Below are 19,833 nucleotides of genomic sequence, written 5' to 3'. Positions count from 1 at the left end.
AATTCAAGGGAGTTTTTCCAATTAAAGGACAATCAAAATGGGATCGTTTATTAAAAATCAGAGTCGCCACTTGGAAGACTTATGGTGTCCCAAGTCACCGGTTGAATCCCGAATCGAGGAAAATATGACTCTGTAATGCAGTCCGCGAACTAGAAATCCAGGTAAGGAATTCTGTTAACCCGGGAGAAAGTGTTAGGCATTCCCGAGTTCCGTGGTTCTAGCACGGTCGCTTTGATCATACTTGGCTTATTAAAATTGTTTAATTACTGACTTTAGACCCTATGTATTTGTCTATTAACCGCTTTTAAATCATGAAAATTATCTCGAAGTGGGTCACGCGTACGTGTACCCACGATCTATAACATGAAATTTCCTCCACCCTTTTATTTGTTGGAGGGATAGAGAGACAAATTGAACTGCTAATGTAATACAAAGAATTGCCAAATGGTAAACAAAATACGAAAGATCAAATTCATCTCATGTTATAGCCAATTAGTCTATTCCATTTGCAAACAAAGGCTTGTAATTAACGTCATTTTTGTTATCCAGTAAACTATTCGTTAGTAAAACAGAAAACTTTACCATGACTAGTAGAAAAACACATCTTATACGTTGTAAAACTGTTGGAAAGTACATAACCCAGAATTAATGAGATTCTTCCTCAAAATATCACAAGCAACAAAAATTCACATAAATCTTCACATTGAACCATAATTATAAGAAATACATGAAATGAAACAAAGGGCGAAGAACAGGAACTTTCGAACCTCGACGTACTCAGAACGACAAACGACGACCTCGAACGGAACAAGCAATAATGAACGGAGCTTCGAACAGGTTTAACAAACGAGCTCCTTGAGAGACTCAAAGCTGCATAACTTACGCAGTGAACTGAAAGAGAACGAAAATGGCGATGACTGTAGTGTCACAAATGCTCGCCGGTTGCTGGAATTTTCCGGCGGGTTAAAGGCTAGCAGCGGGGCATCTGGAACTCGTTAAGCCGACGAGCTGGTGGAGCTTGTTTTTCCGGCGAGTTTCAGGCAGAGGTGGGGGTCGTTTGATGATTAACGTTGGAGTCGTTGGGGTGGAGCTTCTTTCATGGCTGTTGCGGCTGAAACTCCATTAAAGCTCTATGTTATTCTTTCATTCCCTATTTTGTTTGTCAAGTGAAAAGGAACTCACACACACAAGATTGAACTCGAAAGAAGATGAGGACGACAGGGAAGGGTCTGTTCGTTTTGGTCTTGAGAACGAGGAAGAAGCCCGGCGTCGATGGGGAAGGTCGTTTGGTTCCCGGAGAAACAGAATGGTGGGGAGGGATCTGTTGATGTTTGTGGTTGGTTCTTTGAGAGGATGGGGCGTGAGGAAGGAGATGGAAATACAGGGGATGGGGGTGCTTGAAGAAGACGACGCGGGGTGTGGGGGTCGTTTTTGTCTGCGCAGCCCTGCTTATTTTGCTTTCAGCTTCTTCGTCCTTCTTTGTTTTTCAGCTCTTCAATCTCTAAATAGGGAGCAAGTTAGTGCATTTTCCATTACAAATCACCTTTTCCATTTTTAATTATTTCCACTTAAATATTTAGTGTATTTTTAACCCTACCACTTATTAGAAGCTTCTTAAGTAGGTACAAACCTCCTTTTTTTATTTTTTTTTATTTTATTTTAAAATAAAGCCTAAATTAATTCCTAACCCCAAATTATCCTAGAAAATTAAATAAATTAACCCTAATAATTATTACAACTAATTAAATACCAAATTAAAGGAAAACCAACAAAATTCAAATCTAAAAATTGAATAATACAAACTAAACTATTTTTTGTGATTTTTCCATTTTTTGTAAAGCAGATAAATTACTAATTAATTTAAAAATACAAAATTAAATCCTAAATGCAAATGCAACATATTATTTTGTATTTTCAAGATTATGTAAAAATAAAATAAGGTACTAGTTTTGTATATTTTTATTTAAATTTAGGAAAGATACGTAAGCTAAAAATATTTTTTGTAATTTTCTATTTTTATGACGAAAATAAAGTAAAGAAGTCAAAAATAGTTGAAATAGATATATTAGGCCGACATTAAATATTTACATGCTAAAATATTAAAAATCTTGGGGAGGGTCAAAAATCACATGTCTACATCATGTACAAGTACAGATATTACCAACGCATCATTGTAAGGGATTATCAAGTCGTCTGCATCTGCATCATCAAACGTTCTACTGTCTTCCTCCAAAACTTGGCGAATTTGCTTCCCATGGGTAACCGTGAATTTTGATGTTTTTTTTACATTTGTATATGTCACACCATTGACCTCTTCTCCCCCGCTTATCACGTTAACCGTTCTTTTTAATGACGGAGGTTTTCGAGGCTCTTGTCTATTCTTCATATAAGATTGCTACCTTTCTCAATGAACAAGTTAGTTAAATAACCTTGTTTTAACAAATGTGATCACCTTGTAATAATCAACAATCTGCTGTTTTATGGTCATGATTATTATGAAACTCGCACCAAAAATTTGGATTTTTTTTACTTGAGTTTGATCTCATTTCTTTAGGCCATTTCACCTTAATTATCTCCCATACTACTTAGAACAGCTACCAACTCGGAAATGCTAATATTGAAACAGTAGTCACCAATCCTTGCATTTGTATTAGCATTACTGTCCTGTGCATCTCGCCTTTCCGAACTTGGATGATGAACCCGCAACTCTATGCCTTGATCTAGAATAATACCATACGTTTTCTTGTTTAGACCATGAATCCAGTCCCGCAGATCCCATGTAAGGTTCATACCTATTTATTTTGGACCTTTTTTCAGATTCTGGTCGTCTCAAACTTGTTCTTTCATCACCCCTTGACTGAGTGATCGTGTTTTCTTCTATTTGTAGCTTTGTATTGTACACATCATTCCATGTTGTAGCAGGGAATTATCGTAAGATTTCCTTAAGTCTCCTCATGGCTTCTGAGCTTTTTTCATTTAAGTTATTCGCAAATGTCATGGCGACCCAATTATCAGGTACTCGTGGTAGCATCATCCTTTCACGTTGAAATCTATCCACAAATTCCCTGAGTAACTCAGTATCCCCTTGTTTTATTTTAAAAATTTCTTCCATCCTCCTCTCAATTTTTTGATCTCCTGAATGTTATTTTACAAATGAATCTGCAAGCTCAGCAAAAGAATCAATAGATTTTTCAGATAAGAGAAAATACCATGTTAATGCTCCTTTCGTGAGTGTTTCACCAAATATTTTGACCAACGCTGATTCAATCTCTTGCTTGGTTAAATCGTTGCCTTCCACGCCAGTTGTTAACATGGTACGTGATCTTGTAGGTCAGTTGTTCCATCATATTTTGGAATATCATGCATTTTGAACTTCTTAGGAATCGGCAAAGGTGTTGCACTTGGCTTCCAGGGTTGTTGTAAATATTTATCAATATCCACTCATTTAATCATGGGCGGTACGCCAGGTATTTGTTCTATGTGATCATTCTGCTCTTTCAACTGTTTCTGCAAAGTTAGTACCAAACTTTGTAAATCAGAATTATTTGGTGTACCTGACCTTCCATCACGAAGGGCGCAGAATTTAATTTGTAGAGACAGATCAAAAGCACTATTGAAATATATTCTTTACTTTACTGCCTTCTCGAAATTCTCTACCTTGACTTTGCAATTCGTCTATCAATTATTTCTTTAGTTATTCTTATTATTTTCCTTTAATATCATTAGAAAAGTGAAGTAAAACTTGGTTATCAGTAACCCGTTTTCTTCTAAATTTAGATTTTGACCAAGAAACATATTTTTGATTAAACAAATTGGTTCCGTTTGCCGGGACTCTAATAATCTTTTCACTTTTCAGTTTCTCTTTCTTACAAACAATCATCTCAACTGCTAACGACAATAACCAACAAAATCAGCAGGAGGGAGGAACTCCACCTATCCCTTCACCACAAGAATCTCCTTGACAGTCCCGAGACGGAACACCTCAAAGATCAACATCACACACGAATGATCACCAAGGGGACGAGCAGACTGTCGAACAAGACGCATTAAAATAGTTAATCGTAGAACATGTGAACAACGCTCTTTTCCATACCATCTCGTGGGTGTTTCTCCTCGTGCCTTATTTTCTCAATTAATTCTGCCAATTGAGAATGCCACTTGTCATTATATCATTGTTCCACGCGTCATGCCATGTCAGCATTCCAATATTTTACGTGTAACGCTTTTTCTCCACCAATACAATAAGAGATCTTGATTTGTTCCCTAGACGTTCTGAGCTGATCATGGAGGGCTAAATCTCTCTCATTGGACTAACGCACCTTTGGCCTTGGACTATTAGCACTAGCATTTTGTTCCATACGTCCAAAAAATGCCTTGTATGTACGTACTTCACATATTTGATTCACTACTAGAAATCCGGGAAAAAGCAACCAAAAATTAGTGACCAAATTTGGTCTGTCAAGAAAAGCGACCAAAGTTGGTCGCCAAACTGCCGAAAATAATAAAAAAAAATATTTGAAATACTTTAGCGACCAAAGTTGGTCGCTATTTGGCCGCAAATTTAGTCAAATTGTTGACTGGACTGGTCAGACTTTCTTGGTCAAATATATACTGAGATTAGCGACCAATATTGGTCGCTAAAGTGGGACCCACATTAAATTTATTAATAATTTTATTATTATTTTATAAAACTTATAAAATATAAATATATATAATTTAAAACTTGCGACCAACGTTGGTCGCTAATTGAAGGATAAGTTGATAGCGACCAACATTGGTCGCTAACATGGGACCCAGTTATAATATTTTAATAAATATATATTTATTTAAAAAAAATTAAAATATAAATAAATATAATTCAAAAGCTAGCGACCAAAGTTGGTCGCTTAATGAAATAGAGACCAACGTTGGTCGCCAATGTGGGACCCAGTTCTAACGTTTAATAATTTTTATTATTAATTTAAATATTATATAAAATATAAATAAATCTGATTAAAATTTAGTGACCAAATTTGGTCGCTAAATTAAATTCATGTACTGTTAGTGACCAACTTTGGTCGCTAAATTAAATTCATTTACAGTTAGCGACCAAAGTTGGTCTCTATATGGTCAAAATTAAAAATCACTTTTGTATTTACTATGTAAATAATATAAATGTAAGTCGTTAACACTTTTGTAATACAAGGGATGAATAGTACTACGAAGCGGGCGTGTGTGTCTATATATATAATATATATATACTTACGCTATATACTATGCACTAAGTATAAGTGTATTAGGTAATACTGTATCGAATATAGCTTATATATATAATATATGTACTTACGCTATACTATGCACTAAGTATAAGTGTATTAGGTAATACTGTATCGAATATAGCTTATATATATAATATATGTACTTACGCTATACTATGCACTAAGTATAAGTGTATTAGGTAATACTGTATCGAATATAGCTTATATATATATATATAATATATGTACTTACGCTATACTATGCACTAAGTATAAGTGTATTAGGTAATACTGTATCGAATACAGCTTATATATATATAATATATGTACTTACGCTATACTATGCACTAAGTATAAGTGTATTAGGTAATACTGTATCGAATACAGCTTATATATATATAATATATGTACTTACGCTATACTATGCACTAAGTATAAGTGTATTAGGTAATACTGTATCGAATACAGCTTATATATATATAATATATGTACTTACGCTATACTATGCACTAAGTATAAGTGTATTAGGTAATACTGTATCGAATACAGCTTATATATATATAATATATGTACTTACGCTATACTATGCACTAAGTATAAGTGTATTAGGTAATACTGTATCGAATACAGCTTATATATATATAATATATGTACTTACGCTATACTATGCACTAAGTATAAGTGTATTAGGTAATACTGTATCGAATACAGCTTATATATATATAATATATGTACTTACGCTATACTATGCACTAAGTATAAGTGTATTAGGTAATACTGTATCGAATACAGCTTATATATATATAATATATGTACTTACGCTATACTATGCACTAAGTATAAGTGTATTAGGTAATACTGTATCAAATATAGCTTATATATATATAATATATATGTACTTACGCTATACTATGCACTAAGTATAAGTGTATTAGGTAATACCGTATCGAATATAGCTTATATATATAATATATATACTCACGCTATACTATGCACTAAGTATAGACTGTTTGACCAAAATAGCGACCAACGTTGGTCGCCATTTTGACCGTTTGACCAAAAGGCGACCAAAGTTGGTCGCTTTTGTAGGATATAAATATATATATATATATATATATATATATATATATATATATATATATATATATATATATATAAGAGGAAAATAATTATTTTATTTATTTATTTTCAAATATAGCGACCAAAGTTGGTCGCCATTTTGGTCAAACGGTCAAAAATGACGACCAACGTTGGTCGCTATTTTGGTCAAACAGTCAAAAATAATTTGGCTACCAAAATAGCGACCAAGTTTGGTCGCTATTTTTTTTAATAGGAACCAAAACGGGTTTCAGGTCCATTCTTTCAAAATTATTCCCCAAATTAAAATCTTTCTCCTCTAACACTCAAAACCCCTTCCCCCTCCGACTTCCAGCAGCAGCGACGCCCCCGCCACCGGCGACCCCTGACGGCAGTAGCAAATTCCGGCGACCTCCACTCCCAAGGTTAGTTTCTCTCTCCTTTCTTTTATTTTTCCGAAAAACAGTGATTTTAGGGGTTCAATTCCAATATATTAGGGTTCAAAGTTATATATTATTTGTTCAACTATGTTTAGTTCAAAGTTAATTCCATGTTACGGTTTAATTTCTCCATGTTAGGGTTTAATTTCTCCATGTTATATATTATTTGCAATTTTTAGGGTTCTTATTAATACTTTTAGGGTTCAAATAAATTAACTATTTAGGTAGACTAATTTGATTGTCATCGTCAATTCTTGCGTGAGGGTCATGAGTTTAGAAGGATGAAAAATGCTTTCAAAAAGAATAAACTGGAATATGATTATCCACCTCCGATACTTTCAGGTGATGAAATTTGGGAGAGGGTCCAGAACTTCAGTAAAGTTACTGAAGTTCCACCGCATAGATTCCCCGGATACGGTGTTACTCATAATTGGACCAAACAAAGTATATTTTGGGAGTTGCCTTATTGGAAGGATAATCTTCTCCGTCACAACCTTGATGTCATGCATATTGAGAAGAATTATTTTGACAATTTGTTCAACACAGTGATGGATGTTAAAGGTAAGACAAAGGATAACCCAAAGGCTAGAATGGACTTACAAGAATATTGCAGGCGGCCTGAATTACACTTGCAGACAACAAACAATGGTAAGTTATTCAAGCCCAAAGCAAGTTACACATTCACTTTGGAGGAAAGACGGCAGATTTGTGATTGGGTAACGAAATTGAAGAAGCCTGAGGGTTATGCGTCGAATTTTGAGAAAAAAGTTGATATGGAGGTAGGGAAGTTGAGCCATTTGAAAAGTCATGACTGTCATGTTTTCATGGAGACCTTAGTGCGTATTGCGTTTTCTGGTTTGCCTGAAAGAATCTGGAAACCCATCACTGAGATTAGTTTGTTATTCAAAGACTTGTGTTCTTCCACATTAAGGGAAGAAAACCTACGCCGGATGGATCAGAACATTCGTGTAACTTCGGGTAAGATGGAAAAGATATTTCCATGTGGGTTTTTTTATGTGATGGAACACCTTCCAATCCACCTTGTACATGAGGCACGACTTGGAGGGCCTGTTCAATGCAGATGGATGTATCCCTTTGAGAGGTAATATTATAGTCCATATATAATTTTCTGTTTTATTTGAATGTTCTTGGCTAACCTGAAATTATGTAGGACAATTGGCAAATGCAAACAATTTGTTAAGCAGAGGAATAGAATTGAAGGATCTATATGCGAAGCTTATCTTGCAAAGGAAACTGCTCATTTTTGTTCTTATTATTTTGAGAGCAACGTGCCATGTGCTAGGAATAGGCCCAACAGGCACATGGTCGACCTTACGAATGATCCATTATATCCGCCTACGTCCATATTCAATCAACCAGGCCGATGTTCTAAGGATGGTAGAAAGAGAAATTTGAGTGATATGGAGTTCAAGTCAGCTACACTTCATGTGTTGCTAAATTATCCCGAAGTAGTACCATTTCTCAAGTAAGTATTGATTTAATAGTTATCAAAATATAAAATTTACTGTGATTACATCTCAATGCAACTACTAAACATATTTGATGTGTTACAGTCACTTCGTGGGTCAATTTGGCCAAGATGTTGTATATACATCATTTCATAGGTGGTTCAAACAATTTGTAAGTATACCCTTAAAATATTCTAACACTATGTAGGTAAAGAATGTTTGGAAGTTATGCTAACTTATGAATTTTGTTAACAATATGTAGGTAAATGATCCAAATAATGGTGTAAATCAATTTTTGAAAGATATATCTTGGGGACCTGGGGTTGAGGTCACAACATATTCCAAGTACGTTGTGAATGGTTATAAGTTTCATACAGAGGGTTGCTCTAAAAATAAAAAAAGCAACAACAGTGGGGTGTGGGTTCAAGGTGGTGATGGCAACCAAGTTGGAGATATTGATTATTATGGTGTGCTCAAAGAAATAATAGAACTAGAATATTCAGGTAGGCCATTTAAGAAAATTATTCTCTTTAGATGCAAGTGGTTTGACCCAAATCCAACAAGAGGTACGAGAGTACACAATCAATACAACATAATTGAGGTTAATCATACGAGGGAGTATGATCGCTATGATCCTTTCATAATTGCACATAATGTTAGGCAAGTGTATTATGCTCCTTATCCATTTCGGCGGAACAAGTCCGATTGGTGGGTTGTAATCAAAACTAAGCCTGTAGGTAGGGTCGAAGTCGAGAATGTGTTGGATGTTGCATATCAAAACGATATCTCCAGTGTTCACCAAATAGTGGACGAACTTTTAGAAAATGATTTGGAACATCCTGAACACATATTGGAAGAAGTTGATATAAATGAAGTAAGAATTATAGAAAACGAGGAAGAAGAATCAACTGATGAAGCTCAAACTAGTGAGGAAGAAGAATTCTCTGAAGAGGAAGAATACGTCAATGAGCTTTAAAAAGTTGGTTTCTTCGATAACTCTTGTTTATAGATAGTTTCCTTATATGTTTCAATCTAAATATGTATTATATTATGCAGATGACAGGCAAGGGTCGAGTAACAATGAAGGTAGTGGTTCTCGGGGTCGAGAAAAGGCTAGGAAGCAAAAAAGGAGGGTAGAAGATACTACTCATCAATCTTTTCCACCATCTTCTGATTTGCCTATCACTATGCCACAGCCTCTACCCCATGGCTATACAGAGCTGCCACAGCATCACCAGCCCTACACCTTCGTGCAGACCCCGGGTGTTTCTTCACAGGGCCATCGGACTGTGCGTCCGACATACAGTCCACCTGCCTCACTACCGCGTGGATCCCACCCAGCAGCATCACATGGATCGCATCGATCCATGTCACAGCCACATGGATCACAGCCATCAGTGTCACAGCCAGTCGGGTCACAACCACTCGGGTCACAGCAGTCAGTATCACAACCACTTACGATCCGTGCAGCTATGTCGCAGTCACAGGAATCACATCTATCGTCATCAGCGACTCCACCTATTGGAGGCCTTCTCTTGCGGGATAGTAGCTCTGACCCCCTACTCCTTCCACACATGCCTCTGATACATATGTTTCGGACGATGATGCTGATGCTACTACTGCTTCTGACGAGGAGGTGCATTATGATCAGTATGGCAGGATCATCATAGTCCCTGAGGGTGATGGGTAAGAGTTATTTGTTATTTTTATGTTTATTTTTTTGTACAGTTTTTACTAAGATATTAATTTGTTTTATTTATTAAATTGCAGGTTCCTCCCGAGTAATATTACTACGAGGATAATCACCAAAGCAACCAGAAAGCTTTATGATGCCCCTTATGCGTCTTGGCGTGAATTCCCATTCTCACTGAAGGAGGCAATTTTCAATGAATTTAAGGTATAAATGTTCTTTTAAGCAGTATAATTATTTATATTTATGATATTTCCATATAATATTTAACTTTTGAAATACAGAGCAAGTGTGTATGGGAACACCAGTATAGCGCGGACGTGGCTGCAAATTTTAATCTCAAAGCTCGCAAGCGGTTGTCGCATTCTTTCTCCATAGCTAGACAGCTGAACCAGAAGCCTGGCTGGTTGCTTCAGGAGTTTTGGGATGATTTGCAAAGGCAATGGCTTACTGCAGAGTTCTTACAGAAGAGCGAAAAGGGAAAGAATGCTCGCGCATCTGAGAAGGGAGGATCATTGCACACTGGAGGTGCGGTCAGCCAGGGGACAATAAAAAGAAGAATGGTACGTAATTGCTTAATTTATTTTAATTTTCAAAGTATATCTATTCTATTTATTAATTAAAATTTATGAGTTTTCAGGAAAAGAAGTTGGGCCGTCCGATGAATCAAGATGAGCTATTCAGGGAGACTCATATTGTGAAAAGAAGAAAGAGACGGATCAAGAAAGGTGGGTCGAGGGACGTGCCTCGACTGTACATGTAAGTTTTCACTTTTCATTAAGTATTTTCATTTACTTTTATATAAATTTTGAAATACTAATTCAATTTACTTTTTCTTATAGGATCGCTTCAGAGTTGAAGCTGAGGAATTCATACGCAGTCAGCCACCTAATGAGTCGGGCGCGCCATTCCAACTTTTGGCCGAGGATGTTGAAAGACTATGGACGCGGGCTGCAGGCGGTCCAAAATAGGGAAAGGTATACGGCCTTCCTACTAAGACATTTCGTCGCTATAGGTGTGGAATGCAAGGAATAGGGACTTCCTCGCAAGCCGAGCAACTTGATGGGGAGAGCCTCTCCGCTATGCGGGAGACTGTGACAAAGCTCACATCCGAGCTAGAAGCGTCTAAGGAAAGAGAAAAGCTTAGAGATGCTCAGTATATTGGCGTGGTCGCTCAGTGCCAGAGCATGCAAGAGCAGATCAAAAATCTCCTAGATGGATCTTTTTCGATTCCCCGGTCTCAGCCATCATCGCCAGAGGCTGCCCGTCCCCGTTCTCGTTCGTCCCGTCCTCCAAGTGGCCGTTCCTCCCGTCCTCCCCGTGATCATTCTTCCCGTCATCGACAAGTAGACCCTTCTCAGTACCGTGATGATGATGAAACTTCATCAGACGGTGATGATAATGATGTACCAAACAATGAATGAATTTTAGACAATTTGAACTAGACAAATACAATTTATTTTCCATTGGGTTGTAATAAGAGTTAACTTAGTTTGGTAGTTCTATTGAAATTTACACTTTCTTGGTTTTAATGTTATTTTTGTGTTGTTGTTGTTGTTGGGTTGTTGTTTGGTATTGTTATTGGAATTGTTGTTTGAATTGTTGTTGTTGTTGCTTGTTAGGGTTTTGGTATGACTAGCAGGTGGTGTAGCTGCCAAAACAGGCAGTTTCTGCCAAAATAATACACAGAAAAGCGACCAAAGTTGGTCTCTATTTGGTCGCTTTTCATGTTAAAAAAATAATTTTCTGAAGAATAGCGACCAACGTTGGTCGCTATTTACCCAGATTTCTACAAAAAGCGACCAAACTTGGTCGTTATTTCATTAAACAAAAAATCTGGTGATATAGCGACCAAAGTTGGTCGCTAATATTTAAAAAATAAATTAAATTCATGTATTTAGGGACCAAATTTGGTCGCTAGTTTAATAAAATAAATAAATAATTGAATAAAAAAGCGACCAACATTGGTCTCTAGTTTCCAGATTTTAAAATATAATATTTGGATTAGAGACCGAAGTTGGTCGCTTTTTAATGATTAATAATAAATAAATAAATAACATATTTTATATTTAGAGACCAACTTTGGTCGCCAAATTTATATTATTAAATTAATAAAGCGACCAAAGTTGGTCTCTATAGTCAATATCCGGAAAAATTGGTCCATTTAGCTTAGAGACCAAAGTTGGTCGCTAATTAGCGACCAACTTTGGTCCCTAAATAAAAGGGACCATCAATATAGCTACCAGACCTTTTTGGTCGCTTTTTGGTCGCTTTTTAGCCCAATAGCGACCAACTCTGGTCGCTTTTTCCCGGATTTCTAGTAGTGATTGTCCGCTATCTATGTCTTAGAATTTTAATTAATTACTTTCTTTTTGACCTTAAAACAAATATTTGACTTGAACTTATATAAAATGATTGGTATAGTACGATTTTATAATATGAATTTCGTTTACTTAAATATTGATACAATTTGATTAACGCCGTCAAACTTAAACAAAGAAGAAGCAGAAAGAACTTTAATGAATTGTTGATATACAAAATGCATGGGGACTGCACATTACTTGAACCAAGTCGAGCAAAATTGCAGCTCTTCCTCTCTCAAAATATTCCGTTGCAGTTAGGAGCGGACGTAGAGCCAAACACGGGTTGGCCGAATACAGTAATTTTTTATTAAATTATGTATTTTTATTAAGCGTACAAACATTAAGTTTAGAAACTAATTACTATTAATAAAAGTTAAAATCCTGACTCCATTTCTGTTAACGGTTCAAAATGAATAATTAGAAAAAGATTTGCGCGCGCGCGCGCGCGCGCACACACACACACATATATATATATATACTAATTTCTATGAACCTGCGTTACACGTTAAAAATTGTGCGTAATGGTTTTGGCAATTATTTTTATGAGGGAACATGAAATTTAAGTAGTGAGAGAATTATATAGAATACAACAATTATTTAAATGTCGAAAAATATCATTACATTAGCATAAGACGTGAATTCAAAATGATTGGACATCGTTATCTGAACGTGCAAAATTGATCAATTTAGTCATGTTAGTTAGATAATATTATTATATACTTATATTTATCTTATACCTAATTCTTCTCTATAGACGATGTTCTTTATGTATGTTCCATTTTGACACTTTGCTTGCTCTGTCATGACTGGAAGTTTTGTTGTAAATATTGATATTTCTCTTAAAAGTGTAATTATATAATTGTCCGTGCAAGAAAATATGTTGCGACAGATACAGTTTGCCCTTGTAGTTTGTTCGTTGTCATTGGAAAACACAAGCGTACTGAAAGTTATTTTTCGATAAATTTGAAAGGATATTCTTCATTTTCAAAAGGCGAAAGTTGAATTTTGGGGATGAATGCATGCTTGAAAGTACATTGGCCTATTAGAATTTCTGCTACGACATTGTTGAGAAAACCTCTACATATTATTCTTATACTATTACATAAACTATTTGACGGATCTAAGTTTATTAGCGAAACGATGAATGTATTTTTGCTTCAAAATCAACATGCATGACGTGGAAGTTTATTTTTAAATTAATAAGAATATCTTTAGTTGTCCAGTTAAAAAGCAGCTACCAATTAAAAAAAACTAACGCACCACGAAGCTACAAAATAAACCAAAGTCACTTAAAAGAAAACTAAAGGCCTTTTGTTGTCAAATAGAATTAAAAACTTACTAAAGTACGTGTTTTGACTGTTGGCTTTCAAAGACTTTTGAACTATGGCGGAGTGGAAGAAGAAGAAGAAGGTATCTAGTAGAATATGTGCAAATTATAATTTACAATAGTTCCTAATCGAATGGGAACATTTAGAGAGTTAGAACCTAACCCATAATAAATTTGACATAGTGACGGTGAAAGAATTTTTGTGTCTATTATATACATATATGAAACTAACACAAAGAAATAATGAACTTGACAATAAATTTATTAGGTGGATTGCTATTTGGTGTTACTCCCTCAGTCTCATATTATCAGTCGTGGTTAATAAAAATATTTGTCTCAAATTATTTGTTATTTTAGAAGTTCAAGACAAAATTAATTATTTTTTTCCTTTTTTACCCTTAGTAATAATTATCCTTGAAGACTACAAATACCTCGATTATAGATAATTTTGTTCAAATACCAATGAAGAAAGATTAAATATTAAGATATGAATAAAAGTAAATTAGTCAAAGTCTTATCCTAATTAATTTTTCTTGAGGGGCGTGTACAAGAGAATTATGGCTGATAATTTGAGACGGAGAGAGTAGTATTTAAATATTCTTTTTGGTAGTAGTTGGTGTCATCTTCTGTTGAGTCGAAAATGGTAAATGTTTTGCTCACTCAAAGAAACTTAGTGATCTCATTTAGTTGATCAATATATTCATTTCTGCTAGTGTGATGATCCAAAATGTCATCTTTAATTTAAATAATTATCTCGGTATTTTAAGACCATGAAAAGCGCTATCAATAAATCTTCGACTTGCGTGCATAGTCCGTATAATTTTCCGGAAGGTTCTTATGTGAAAAATGGATTAAATTGTGAACTAGAGTTTTAAAACTCAACTGAGTTGACTTCCGTTAATTTTTTGGGCAAACGAACCCTGATAAAAGTTTTGACCATTTCGGTAGTTCCGTATAGTGATTTGGGACTTGGTCATATGCCCGAAATCGAATTTAGAGATCCCTAGATGAAATTATCGCCATTAACGGAATCTAGATATCTAAGGTTAAAGATTTTCAAGTTTGACCGGAGATTTGACTTTTTGATATCGGGGTCGGAATCCAGTTCTGAAAATTTTCATAGCTTTGTTATGTCATTTATGACTTATGTGCAAAATTTGAAGTTAATCGGACTTGATTTGATAGGCTTTTGCATCGAATATAGAAGTTGGACGTTCTTAGTTTCATTAGGCTTGAATTGGGGTGTGATTCACGGTTTTAGCATTATTTGATGTGATTTGAGGTTTGGACTAAGTCCGTATCATGTTTTAGGACTTATTGGTGCATTTTGTTGAAGACCCGAGGGCCTCAGGTGAATTTCGGAAGGTTAACGGATATAAAAAGGCTGTTGAATTTTCTTTTTGGACAACTGTTGATTTTTTTTTACAGCATGGGAACAATACCCGTGAACAGTGCTGGACAGAATGTTAAGCTCTGAAAATGGGCCATTTTTACAAATTGGAGCTCGGGGAGAGGCGATATTCGAGAGATTTTCAGAGAAAACAACGGGGTAAGTATTCTTAACTTAATTTTGGTTAGATTACCCGAATCTATTATTAGTTTTGGCATTTAATTGGTGATTTTTGTTGGGAAAATTTTGAAAACCCTGTTGGTTTAATTTGAAGATTTGAGGGTCGAGTTGATGTCGGATTTTGGTAAAATTGGTATGGTTGGACTCGTGGTTGGATGAGGTTTCATATTCCATGATTTTTGTCGGGTTCTGAGACTTGGGCCCCACGGGCGAATTTTTAGTGCAATTTCGGATTTTTAATGGAAAATGTAGAATTTCATATGGAATTAATTCCTATAATTTTTATTGATTGAATCGAATTGTTTATGACTAGATTTGAGAATTTCGGGCACGAATTCGCGAGGCAAAGGCTTGTTGGAATTTTGAATTGGTTGCAAAGCGAGGTAAGTGTTTGGTCTAACCTTAGCTTGAGAGATTAGGAGTTGTGTCTTATTTGCTACATGTTAATTGTGGAGTACGATGTATAGGCATGGTGACGAGTATTTATACATTGGTGTCAAGTACTGTTCCCTTGTCAGGATGTTTGTTTTGATAGTATTGCCCTTGCCGAGATGTTTGTTTGATATTATTGTTCCCTTGCCGGGATGTTTGTTTTGATAGTATTGTTTCCTTACCGGGATGTTGTTGAAATATCATTGTTCCCTTGCCAGGAAGTTGTTATATTGCTCTTGTTCCCTTGCCGGGATTCCTTGTGATTATTGTTGGCTTGTAACTGGGAGCGGATGGTACGCCTACCACAAGATATAATGAAATGGGAGCAGGTGGTATGCCTACCACAAGATATAATTAAATGGGAGTGAGTGGTACGCCTACCACAATATATAATGAAATGGGAGCGGTGGTACGCCTACTACAAGATATAATAAAATGGGAACGGGTGGTACGTCTACCACGAGATACATGAAATGGGAGCGGGTGGCACGCCTGCCGCGAGATACAAGAAATAGGATTGGGTTGCACTCCTGCAACAAGATGTGTAAAGAAAGTAAAATCTGCCTTTATTTTCCTTATTCGTGTTAGTGGTTGAATTTTGATTCCTTTATAATTCTCTTGATATTCTGTTTTTACCCCTTTTTTATGTTCAATACTCCAAATTTCAACAATTGTTATATTTTTAACTCAATTGATTTCTCAACTAAATTTTCTTTAAACCGTTTGAGGTTGTACTTTATCTAAAAAGGAATTTCTACTATGTTTTGATTTATTGATTTCTCGTATTAAAGATAATGATTCATTCGATATTGTACTTTAATTGAAAAGGGTATCTTCTTTATCAAATGATTTCTAAAAATAACTTTATCTTTTCTTGTTGATTTCCTAATTGGGTTGGAAGTTGTACTCTACTTTATGTTAAGTGAATGAGGCGTCACAAGGTGACATTTACTCGAAAGAATTATATTCGAAAGATGCTTATTTGAAAGATATTTATTTAAAGAAATATATTCGAAATATATTCATTGAAAAGCATATTATCTTAGAGATTATTACTTGAAGGATTTATAGGCGAAAGATTTATATTTGAAGGACTTGATAAATTGGTTGCAGTTGTATCTATTATTTGTTGAGAAACATTTATGGTGTTCTTGTTACCTGCTATTTATATCACTGGTTGATCATTGTTTCCATCATTGTTATCTGCTTCCTATTATTTTTGTACGATATATTGCACATGTTTATTTGGTAGTTTGGTCTTAGCCTCGTCACTACTTCGCCGAGGTTAGGCTAGGCACTTACCAGCACATGGGGTCGGTTGTGCTGATACTACACTCTACACTGTGTGCAGATACTGATACCGGAGTGCTTGGACAGCAGTGAGGGTGCTATCTTCAGCCCACACAGGAGACACGAGGTAGTCATGCAGACGTCTGCGGGCCTTGGCGTCACCTCCTATTTTTTTCTTTATCCTTTTTCCTTTACTCATTTCAGAAACAGTGTATATTTTATCTTTCAGACTTTGTATATAGTATTCTTAGACCGTCTGTGAAGTTGTGACACCAAATTCTGGATAGAGTTGTATTTAGACTTCCGCAGTTTTGTATTAAGATAAATTGTGAGATTTTGTCTTCCGCTTAATTATTTTCGCTATTTGCAAGATATCTACCCATCAATGATAATGGTTTAAAACTGGAAAAGGTTAAGTAATTACAATAATTTGGCCTGCCTAGCTTTCACCAGTAGGCGCCATCACGGCTCTCGAGGGTGGGAAATCCGGGTCGTGACAAGTTGGTATCAGAGCTCTAGGTTACATGGGTCTCACAGTTCACGGACAAGCTTATTAGAGTCTGAGGGATCAGTACGGAGACGTTTGTATTTTCCCCCCAGAGGCTACAGAGTTAGGTAAAGTTTCACTTCTATTCTTCTCTATCGTGTGATTTGTTTCTCTCAATGCTAAATTGAAACCTCTACTCTTGTCCTTTCGCGAATGGCGAGGTCACGTAGCAGCAACACATGCCGGTGATAGATTAGTTACGTCTTCGGAGGCTTTTTGGAGGTTGGATAAGTTTCACCAAGCCCTTCACTACCACTTTCAGCGGTGCATCTTCTGAGGATCCCCAGGATTATTTAGGGAGCTATCACGAGGTTCCCAGGAACATGGGGATAGTGGAGACCAATGGGGTCGACTTTGCTACTTTTCGCTCGTCTGGATCTGCCAAGACTTGTTGGAGAGATTATTGTTTGGCTAGACCAGTTAAGTCATCAGCTTTGACTTGAGATCAGTTTTCTCAGCTATTTTGGAGAAGTTTCGTCCTGTCCCTCAGAGAGAGATCTACCCGAGGCAGTTTGTGCGTCTCCAGCAGAGTTCTATAACTGTTACTCAGTACGAGACCAGGTTTAATGATTTGACCCATCATGCTTTTCTTATATTTCCCACTGAGAGAGAGAGAGTCAGGAGGTTCATAGGGGGACTCGTTCAGCCGCTGAGTCAGCTAGAAGTGGAGGTAGAGTATTAGAGGTGGAGGTACAGGTACTATTCTTGTTTATAGCAGAGATGCTTAAGTTTTATTTGATCTGGGATCTACGTACTCCATTACAGTTACTACTCTACTTACACTACCAAATAGGGTTGGAGGAAAAGCGGGTAGATGGCGCCTAAGAGGTGTAGACCCGACCCATTTATATATTTGCTATGGTATAGCTGAGGTCGCTACACCAGATGGTGTCGTTACAAGTATGATCTTGAGTTATTATAAAGGAAAAATTTCCTTAACTTGATTCGGTTATGAGTATCGAGGCAAGTCCTCCTAATATGCTCTACTCATGAGTGAGCTTCGTAATATTAAATTTACTTATGTGAATACTCCTGTTGGGAGATTATATGGAGATAGTTATGTCTATCATTATGTGTTAGTCAATAAATAGTTGTGATGTGGGTTTTGATGTGATTTCAGGAAAATTGATTTAAATTGCGAATTTTATTCCCTATTGGTGTGAGGGTTCTTTATATGTTGTGATTTTGTTTAGCGGAAATTATTTAGAAGAAGGAAGAAAGGAAATGGAAAATTTCAGTTGGCACAATGTGCATATTACTTGTGTACGGAGTTGAGGACGAGATCCTCGTACTTTTATATGATGTGAAATATTCAAACCAGGCTACAAGCTGCGGTGGATGTTATATAAGGACGAGGTCTTTGTGGTGAAAAGTTTATGTGTTTGAATTCTCCCTTTGTGAAATTATAATTTGTAATATAGTACTTATAGGGAGACATGCATATGAGGCTTATTTGAAAATTCCTGTACGAATATCTCTGTGCATAATTTGCCAAATTGTATTGTAACTATTGAGCTTTAGCCTACGAGGTGAGAGCGCATGTGGCGTTACATTGTGACTCGTTAATTCGGGTAAGTAATTATAAGATCTCCATGTCTTGTTGTTAGTAAACTGGAGGTTTAAAACGAAATTTTGTTAACATGAGGTTAATTGGCGATGTTGTAATCTATTATGAACAACCATTAAGACCAGAGATGTGGTTATGGTCATATATATGATGCGTTTTATGTCAAGATATCATGGTGATAATGTCGTGCTTGTAATGCGAAGATTAGTGTTATTGATATATACTTTGTGGTGCCTTGTTGGGTTGTGGACACGTTTTAGGAGTTGTTTTGGTGTTACTCTGACAGGTGGATAGGCCCAATTACAGGGGAGACTCTGCCGAAATTTTTGCAAAATTTGGGAGTTAGAAAATTTTGGGATATTGAGATGTGCAAAGAAAGAGATAAGTTACATTATGTGTTTGAGGACAGACTTTACTTCTCATTTGAGGACGAATGACCCGAAGTCGGGGAGAATGTAATACCCCATATTTGATGGGTGCATAGGCACGAGTTGCTATAGCTAGACGAGACTAATATCGTGTGTTGACGTGAAAAATCGGGTCTTTCTGAAAATTATTGGAGTGTAAGAAATTTGGTCGCAAAGTTTACAAATATGGATAAAGAAAATAATCTCAATTAAAATGGTATTATCGGACTTATGTCGAATGCGGTAATGTGGGATCAACCGCGAATAATTGTGTAAAAGTAAAATCATCAATTTGGTAACATGAGAATAATTCTTTGTACGTTCGAGAATGAATGTTTGTTTTAGAGGTGGAGAATGTGATGACCCAAAATGTCATCTTTAATTTAAATAATTATCTCGGTATTTTAAGACCTTGAA

General features: G+C 36.0%; 1 long non-coding RNA gene across 1 annotated transcript; it reads left to right on the top strand.

The window, feature by feature from the left end:
* Window positions 1–8,530: 8,530 nt before the first annotated feature.
* On the top strand, window positions 8,531–10,634 carry LOC138872672 (uncharacterized). The gene is made up of 5 exons (XR_011401177.1): window positions 8,531–9,202; window positions 9,280–9,909; window positions 9,994–10,120; window positions 10,198–10,476; window positions 10,554–10,634. It is a non-coding gene; the product is annotated as an uncharacterized lncRNA (long non-coding RNA).
* Window positions 10,635–19,833: the final 9,199 nt, after the last annotated feature.

This window comes from Nicotiana sylvestris, chromosome 7 (genome assembly GCF_000393655.2).
Source record: "Nicotiana sylvestris chromosome 7, ASM39365v2, whole genome shotgun sequence".
Classification (NCBI taxonomy): domain Eukaryota; kingdom Viridiplantae; phylum Streptophyta; class Magnoliopsida; order Solanales; family Solanaceae; genus Nicotiana; species Nicotiana sylvestris.
This window is presented reverse-complemented; position numbering and strand designations above follow the sequence as displayed.